We start from the raw sequence: 7,335 nt of genomic DNA, 5'->3' as shown, positions 1-7,335 counted from the left end.
TCACCTGTTCTTCATAGTTGTCTTGGTATAATACTGTAGATGCCCTTTTGTAACAGGTGGGAGCGTCCGAGTGCAGCACTAAGAGATTGAAAGCTGTGAAACTGTGACATGGGACGGGATGGGGTGAGTAAGAGGAAGATTGTACTTGACCTCTGTGAATTTTGATTGTTTTCCTTTATAATAGGCACTATATTGCAGCAAGATAGTGGTTTAAATGACTGAGTTCTGCCCTAATAGATCGTACAAGTGCTAACGTATAGGAGTTGTTATGTCAATGCAATGGGGATCTGGTGCTGGAAAGCCTTAAAAGTTTTCATTTTTCCTAGTTGATATTTTCCTATTGTGATTATACACTGCTCTTGCTGATAATAAATAATTTTAACTCTAGGAGCTGTGTTTGACCATTTAGAATGTTAGGAGTTATTAATTTGTGGCAGAAGAGGTTTCTATTAAAGAGCCGGCACAGATACCAAGTGGAAGTCCCGTTTGCTCAAGTCGTGTTTATAGCAGGACCTAAAACATAGAGCAGTCCGGCACTGGAACACACTTGAAATGCTGTAGGAACTCAGCAGGTCAGCCAGCATCTATGCAAAGAAATAGATGATGTTTTGGGTCAAGACCCTTCATCAGGACTGAAAAGGAAGGGGGGAAGAAGCCCGAATAAGGGTGTGGGGTGGGGGGGGGGGAAGTGGTGGGGAAGGAGTACAAGCCAGAAGTTAGTCAGAGAGATCATAGTTGGGGGGCAGTGAGAGAGTGTCTCACTGATCTGCTGTTGACAAGATTTAAACTTCTCTCCTACCATGAAGAGACTTCACAGTGGAGCAGCAAATCATTAACACAAGACATCCTGCAGATGCTGGAAGTCCCGAGTAAGACACACAGAATGCCGGAGGAACTCAGCAGATCAGGCAGCATTATGGAACAGGCTGTACAGCCCAAGGTGTTGGCCTCAGTGACACTTGACATATGTAGATTAGGGAATTGCATCATCAAGCACTTTTGCTCTCTGCCATAACAGCCAGGATTTCTCAACACCCAGCCACTTTACTTCCAATTCCCACACTGACATGTCTGTACACAACCTCCTCTGCTGCCAAGTTGAGGCTGGATGTGGATTAGAGGAATAGCCCTTCACACTTTTTCTTGGTAGTCTCCGAACCAACAGCATAAACATTGATTACCCTAACGTCTAATCACCACTCCCCTCTGTTCACCAATCCCCCATTTTGTTTTCCCTTAATCCTCTGGTCCCTCTTTCCCCTCCCCTACCCTCATGACCAGCCCTTCACTGGCACCTTCTCCCTTATGATCACCACCTCCATCCCTTTTATTGTATGCTCCACTGTCCACCCGCATCAGATTCCATCTTGTTCTGCCCTCTGTCTCATTCATCTCCCAGCTCCTCACATCATTCCTACTTCTCCCCTCCACCTTCCGATCTTGCTCCCCTCACCTGGATTCAGACATCACCCACCAACTCATTCTCCTCACCCTTCCTCCCAACACTCCCCCCTCCCAGCTAAACACCTTTCATTCTGGCTTCTGCTCTCTTTCTTTCCAGCTCTGGTGTAGGTCTCGGCCTGAAATGTCGATTGTTCATTTTCTTCCACCGATGCTGCCTGACCTGTGAGTTCCTCCTCCTCCATTTGTGTGAAGTGTAAGCTTCACTATTATGCTTATGGAATGGTGGCATTAGCAACCTGCATGAGCATTCTGCCATACTCCTTTTCCCTTAACTGCCCTGCCTATTTCCCACACTCCCATCTCGGATAGGTTCGTATCAGCATTTCCAGCTTGCAAGGAGTCTCTGAATCATCCTCCAGTCGTTATAGCTCTGCAGTCCTGTTCCTCTTTACTCCCAGGCAACGGTGTATTCGTTCTCCACTCAGAATGTGATTCGGTTTGACTTCCACTTCCCTGGCTCACACCAAGACCTCTGAGGATCTGTAGCTTGACTGCCTGGCCTGATGCACACCTGCGAAGGTCTCCTTGGTCGATTGCCATGGAGATATTTACTGCTGTCCACCTAATTCTACTGTTCCGGTCCATGCACTTTCCAGATCTACTGATGAACAGGAGAGTACCTGTTAAATTCTTGCAGTCATGGGGTTTCCCAAGAAGGGTCGTACTTCCTCCTAGCTTTGCCCCCATGCACTGACTTGTCTTTGGGCAGAAGGTCAGCCTCCCAGTAGGGTCACCTAATGTCAGACACCCAGTCGACCAGTGTTCAGGCCTTAGCCAAGCTATACCAGATGTTGAAGGTTCACCTATCCCATTGGCACAGATGGATCTCTAATCCCAAACACTGAAGGTGCACAGTTGAGCATGGTGCCATTCCAGGAGATCCCAGCTACCCCTCAATCCACCCTCCCTGGTGCAATTGGCATGTTGTCCCTGTATTCCTGGGCTACTACTGCTGCCTACAACCCACCCGTGCTCTCAGAGACTATGTAACTGCACAGGTAGTTTCTGACAGATCAGGTAGTATGCAGTTGGTATGTACGTGAGCATGTATGATCCCCAGTTTACACAGTTGTTGGCTGGTTTCCCTCTTTCACTTGTCTTAAGATAGGCTCTGCTGTCTCCGTAGATCCACGGGTAAAACTCCTACAGTAATTTCACAAGCCCTGGGCCCTCACATCTGCTGGATCATTGGAGTCAGGGCATTATCACAGATGGATGGCCAAGTGACAAGTGCCCTGTGAGGTACTCTGTACCCTGGAGTCCAACCCAGAAAAGAGTAAAATGATCCTTTTTGGAAGGTCGAATTTGAAGGTGTAATACAGGATTCTTGACAGTGCAGAGGAACAGAGGGATCTTCGGGTCCAAGTCTGTGGGTCTCTCAAAGTTGCCATGCAAGTTGATAAGAGGTGTATGGTGTATTGGCCTTTGTTAGTTGGATGATTCAGTTCAAGAGCCATGAGGTAATGTTGCAGCTCTATAAAACCCTAGTCAGACCACACTTGGAATATTCTGGTCACCTCATTTTAAGAAGGATATGGAAGCTTCAGAGAGGGTGCAGAGGAGATTTACCAGGAAACTGTCTGGACTATCGCCTAGGGCATATCTTATGAAGATAGGCTGACCAAACTAGGGATTTTCTCTTTGGAGTGAAAGAGGATGAGAACTGACTTGATAGACTTGCAAGATGATGAGAGGCATAGGTCAAGTGGACGGCCGAAGACTTCGTCCCAGGGTGGGAATAGCTATTATGAGGGTACATAATTTTAAGATGATTGGAGGGAAGTGTAGGATGAATGTCAGAATTAAGTCCTTTTTACAGAGAGTGGTGGGTGCATGGTACACCAGCCATGGGTGGTGGTAGAGGCAGATACATTGGAGGCAGTTAAGAAATTCTTAGATTGACACATGGATGATAGAAGAATGGAGGGCTATGTAGCAGGGAAGGGTTAAATTGATCTTAGAGCAGGTTAAAACATCAGTAGAACATCAGGGACTGAAAGGCCTGTACTGTGCTGTAATGTTTTATCTTCTAGGTTCTATGTTCTGTGCTTTATTTTCCATTTACTGAACCCAGAACCTGCTGAGTTCCTCCAGCACTTTGTATGTGTTGTAAACAGTCCATCAAATCTGGATTTATCCTCAGAAATCCTCACTTATATGAAAGCTCAAATGATCTCTTCAACATGCTGATAAATCCAGAATTTCACCATTGAAAGACTTTTGCATGTTAATAGTTTAACATCAAATAATTTCTTAATGGCTATGGTGGGGAACTCATGGACTGAAAATGAAGAGGACACACATAGTAGACCCAATTAGCTGGAAGTACCCTGACTGGTTGTATCACGTCTACTACGGCAATTCGAATGAGCAGGAAAGCAAGAAGCTGCTGAGAGTAGTAGACTCTGCCCACTTCGTCACAGACACATCCCTCCTCACCATGAACACTATCTACACGAGGTGCTAGCTCAAAAAGGCAACCTCTATCCCACCAACTAGAACTCTTGATTTTCAGACTTGGCTCTCTGTTGTACCAGACATTTGATTTACTGGGGACTTCACTATATCCTGCAGTAATGGATTTTATTATCAAAATTGGAATGTTGTTCCCCCTTTCAAATCACTCCACCCCCCCCCCCGCTGTCACAGCTGAAGGTTCTCTACCCTGTGATATTGAATTACCTTGTGCCTTTCTTTCAGCAATGTTTTATGAGTCAGTAACAATATCACCTTCCCACGTGCAGATCAGCACAAATTCATCTGCCTGACTTGTCAGACTCGTTGTAATTTAGCAGCAGGTTTGATTGCCTAGCATGTGCCATTTCATGCTTTGCAAACTCATCTGCCTCAATTTTCTTTCTGTACTGGATTGTGCCCTAATCCTCTGCACCTTCCCAACCTGCGTCAGATTTCCCTGCAAATTAGTTTCAAACTGTACCCAGAAGCAGTGGAGATCTCACTACTAGGAAGCTGAACCTGTTCTGGTTCAGGTACAACCTAATAAGCTTACATAGGTCTCATCTTGTCCATAAACCAGCCCAAAGATACAGCAATTTACACTTCAGCCACATTTGTCCAATCTGTTGTCCTATTCCTACGCTCACCAACCTAGTAAGACCAGGTTGCCTAACTTGCTGAGACGAGTCAGGTCCCCTTATAATTCCATAAGATCATGAAACATAGCAGCAGAATCAGGCCAGAATGGAAGGTCAACCCTTTAGAACAGAGATGACGAGTAATTTCTTTAGCCAGAGGGTAGTGAATCTATGGAATTCATTGCCACCAACTGCTGTGAAGGCCAAGTCGTTATATATATTTAAAGTGGAGGTTGGCAGGTTCTTGATTAGTAAGGGTGTCAAAGGTTGTGGGGAGAGGGCAGGAGAATGGGGTTCAGAGGGATAATAAATCAGCCATGTTGGAATGGTGGAGTAGACTTGCCCGATGGCCTAGTTCCGCTCCTGTGCCCTATGGCCTTGGTCTTAAGAGGGCTAGCAGGATGGACCATCCACATCCAGCTTAGGGTAGAGCAGGCAGGCAGTGACATGGTTAACCCGGTTCAGCACAACCTGCTCCAGAGTCTCACCTGATTATGAGATTGATGGTGTGAGTTTCCCTTAGTATTTCATTGGAGTGCAGCCCAGGTTTTTGCAGTCAAGTCAACCTGAACTCACAACATTACCAGCCAGAGCTAAGAAGTCCACGGAGAAATGAATAAGTGGACCATTGTAGAATAATGGTATTGTTTACCAGGCCCACTTTAATGGAGAGCCAAATATGAATATTTCATTGCCACTTTGGGGGAATTTGATAACCTTTAGCTTGATATAAAGTGAATATTCAAACCTTCTGTTTAAATATCATCTTACTTTTGAAGCAAAGAATTTTAAAATTACATTTTCCGAAAACTTTAAATCCTACCATGATTTTGCCAGCCATCAAAAGCCTGCCAATGTAGATTTCACTTTCTAAACTTTGCCTCATAGTCACTATCACCATAGTTTGCAATATTATGACCACTTGGATCACTTTGCTCTAAAATGGATATCTTTGAGTACTAATTTCATGCTACTTTGTTAAAATTGTGCATAATTTATATTTTGTTTATGTTTTCCTTGTGAATGGTGCTTATGCGACACAATATAGCTGTGGTACTGCTGCAAGTATGTTTTTCCATCGCACCTGTGACTAAATGTACTTGTGCAAGTAACAAGAAGCTTGATTTTGACTTCATATGCCACAATTTTTCCAATGTTCATCAATACACTTGCAAGTTCCAGTTTTCAACCCTCCTTTGGATGAAAAAAAATCCTTCCTCAAATCACCTGTAAATCTTCACCCCTTCCCACCTTAAACCTACACCCTCTCGTCAATGGTACTACAGCAAAAGATTGAGTTTCTCAGATTCTGAAATCTCTAAGTGCCCCCCCCAATAATTTTGTAAACCTCATTTAGCAGTCTTCTCTGCTCCAAAAAAAAAGTCTCTGCCTTTTCAATCTCTCCTCATGGGTGAATTCTCATCCTGACGGATCTCTTTTCCAGTGTGATCCCATTCTTCTGAAAGTGTGCTGACTAGAAATGCCATTGTTCTTCACTTGCGACCTAACGAATGCGTTATATAGTTGCATTATATAACCTCCCTGCTTTTATCATCTATGTTCCAGCAAATGAAGGCAAGTATCCATACGCTTTGTGATTGACCTATTTTCCTGAACTGCTGCTTTTGGGGATCCTTGGACATACACACCACAGTTTCCAAATTTTCCGAATTTGACCATTGTCCTACCGTGCAATTATGTATATTCATATCTTAAAAGAACTCTCAATGTTCATGAGGCACAAAACTGTTTAGATCTCTAACAGAACATTTCAAAGTGCTAAAATGATGTCAACAGATAAATAAGTACATATATTATCTTAATTAACATACCAGCTCATTGTTAAATGACTGTCTCAACAGCACCATCTGTCACACGGGAATTAGCTGTGTACCTTCTACAAAGCAAAGGGTCTATTTCTGAAATGTTCAGCAGATAGAGCATGGGAGATGCACTGAATGTCCGATGCATAAATGCATCAGAAAAACTTAAACATAAAAGGAAAAGATATAACAAACTAGTAATGAAGGAAAGGAAAAGACAAAGAAATTAAATAAAAGATATTTTCAAAAGAGAGAGACGGAAAAATTCCTTCAACAATCACTTTAATAGATTTAGGTTATTTGCTTTCTTAACATGCTGATACAACGATCTACAATAGGTAAATATGCAAAGGTTGTGTAGGTAGAGACTTCTGTGATTTTGTCTCAGTCAAAATGAAAAATTCCTGTTCTAGTTTTGAATGGATATGCTGTACGATTTACAAGACAAGCTGCCCATAGTGAGGTGCTCCACATACCTTCTGCCCTGAAATTCTTTGTGCTTGAAGCTTTGGGAATTGTGGTCAGAGTAGTTTTCTTTTGCTGAAGTATTGCAGTGTTATTGTAGATGGTCTGTTCCGAAGTGGGACATCTGTTGTTGGTGGAAGAAGTGCATGCTTAGTGGGGGCACTTTGTCCTGAATGATGTCAAATTTCTTGAGTTTACTTGAGAGTGTATTCAGCCTTAACCTGTGACTCGTGCCTTGAGAAAAGGATATGCAGATTCAGGACACAAGCAGCTTGACTTGGGAGAGTCTAGGACCAGAGGGCACAGCCTGAGAATGGAAGGATATCATTTTAGAATGGAGATGAGGTGGTGAATCTGTACAGTTCATTGCCACATTCGGCTATGAAGACCAAGTCATTGGGAAATCATTGACATATTGGGAAATTGCGTACTGGGCAAGTTACAGCAGTGGTTTGCCATTGCCTTCTGCCGGGTGAGTTTTTTTCTGC

The sequence above is a fragment of the Hemitrygon akajei genome, chromosome 4 (assembly GCF_048418815.1).
Source record: "Hemitrygon akajei chromosome 4, sHemAka1.3, whole genome shotgun sequence".
NCBI lineage: Eukaryota > Metazoa > Chordata > Chondrichthyes > Myliobatiformes > Dasyatidae > Hemitrygon > Hemitrygon akajei.
Note: the sequence above shows the minus strand (reverse complement) of the source record.